The following is a 1,507-nucleotide window of genomic DNA, read 5'->3' as shown; positions in this document are numbered from 1 at the left end:
TTTACTTATTATACATACATTATATATTTACTATTTACATATTAAAAGAGTATTTAAATAACATTTACTTATTATACATACATTATATATTTACTATTTACTAATTACATTTTCTCGTTTTCGTTTTACATTATATATTTACTATTTACATATTAAAAGAGTATTTAAATAACATTTACTTATTATACATACATTATATATTTACTATTTACTATTATGTATACGTTATATATACATTGTAACATTTACTATTATATATAGATAAGCTAGGGACGGGGTGACTCTAGATATATCTATTTAGGATTATTCAGCGTAATTCCTGACTCAAGCAGTCTACGACAACGCTCGATTAAGCAGTCCCGAGCGAACTGTTAAAATCCAATGATATGGAAGATTATTCACTGACGGAATAGCTGGCTACTGAGTCAGATTTAAATTTAATCCGCGGCGCGGTACGTGCTTCCCTCTTCAATGACGGACAGGAAACTTAAGTTTGTTGTTAATATGTTAATATGTATACAGCCTCGATACAATATTGTTTATCTTATTAGGCGTATACAGCTACAATTATAATATAATTGTGCGGTTACAAAGTACTCTTATCGTTAGTATAAAATCTATCCTCTTAGCTCCTATTGCTACATGTAATCTTAACAAATAATATGTTATGTTACTAGTCGATCCTCTCTTGACTATGCATTTGTACTAATGAACAGTCCTATACTTAATTAATACTTCATCTGCATGTTTCTCATGAAATATATTTATTATAAAAATCTAGCTGTTCTATAAGAATTATCCACGGAAGTAGTGCAGGAAATTTTTCAAAATGGCGTTTATGGCGCCACCGGTGGGAAAACGCCCAAGCTTGAGCGAATATATAGTTCCGAATGGAGCTGCAAGATGGCGCGACCAAAGTATATAGAACGCCATCTATTAGCAACAGCGGGAACTATGTTCACTACAAGCTTGAGTGTTTTCCTAACGATGGCGCCACTGTTACATTTTTTTGTGGATAGCGAGTCGAGGCGTTGAGTCGTATATTATTCGTACTGGATTATTCTTAATATAGTTTATAGTATTACTCGTTAACTGAAGTCTATTTACTTCAAGAGCGATTTGCAACTTGGCACCAGCCTGTGTTTAAATAACGGGCAGATTTCCAACATTTTCAGTAATTCTTCGTACTCAATCACTGTGCCGCAAGCTTTTTAATCATGTAATCATTTATTTGTGGTTTATGTATAAATTTATTTACTTCGGAAATAAATATGTTCGCACTTTCAACTAAATCGTCGGTCTTTAACATAGTATTAATAAGATTTTTTAAAACAATGACATCATATACATTATCGTGGTAATTTTCCTTTTTGATTCCCTTCATTTCCTGGTAGATTTCCCCTTAAATTTTCCTTCGAATTTCTGCCACATTTCCTTGCAATTTTCTTTCAGTTCCTGGGACATTTCCCTTTAATTTCCCTCCATTTTCTCGTACATTTCCCTCTAT

The sequence above is a fragment of the Hylaeus volcanicus genome, chromosome 9 (assembly GCF_026283585.1).
Source record: "Hylaeus volcanicus isolate JK05 chromosome 9, UHH_iyHylVolc1.0_haploid, whole genome shotgun sequence".
Taxonomy (NCBI): Eukaryota; Metazoa; Arthropoda; class Insecta; order Hymenoptera; family Colletidae; genus Hylaeus; species Hylaeus volcanicus.
This window is presented reverse-complemented; position numbering follows the sequence as displayed.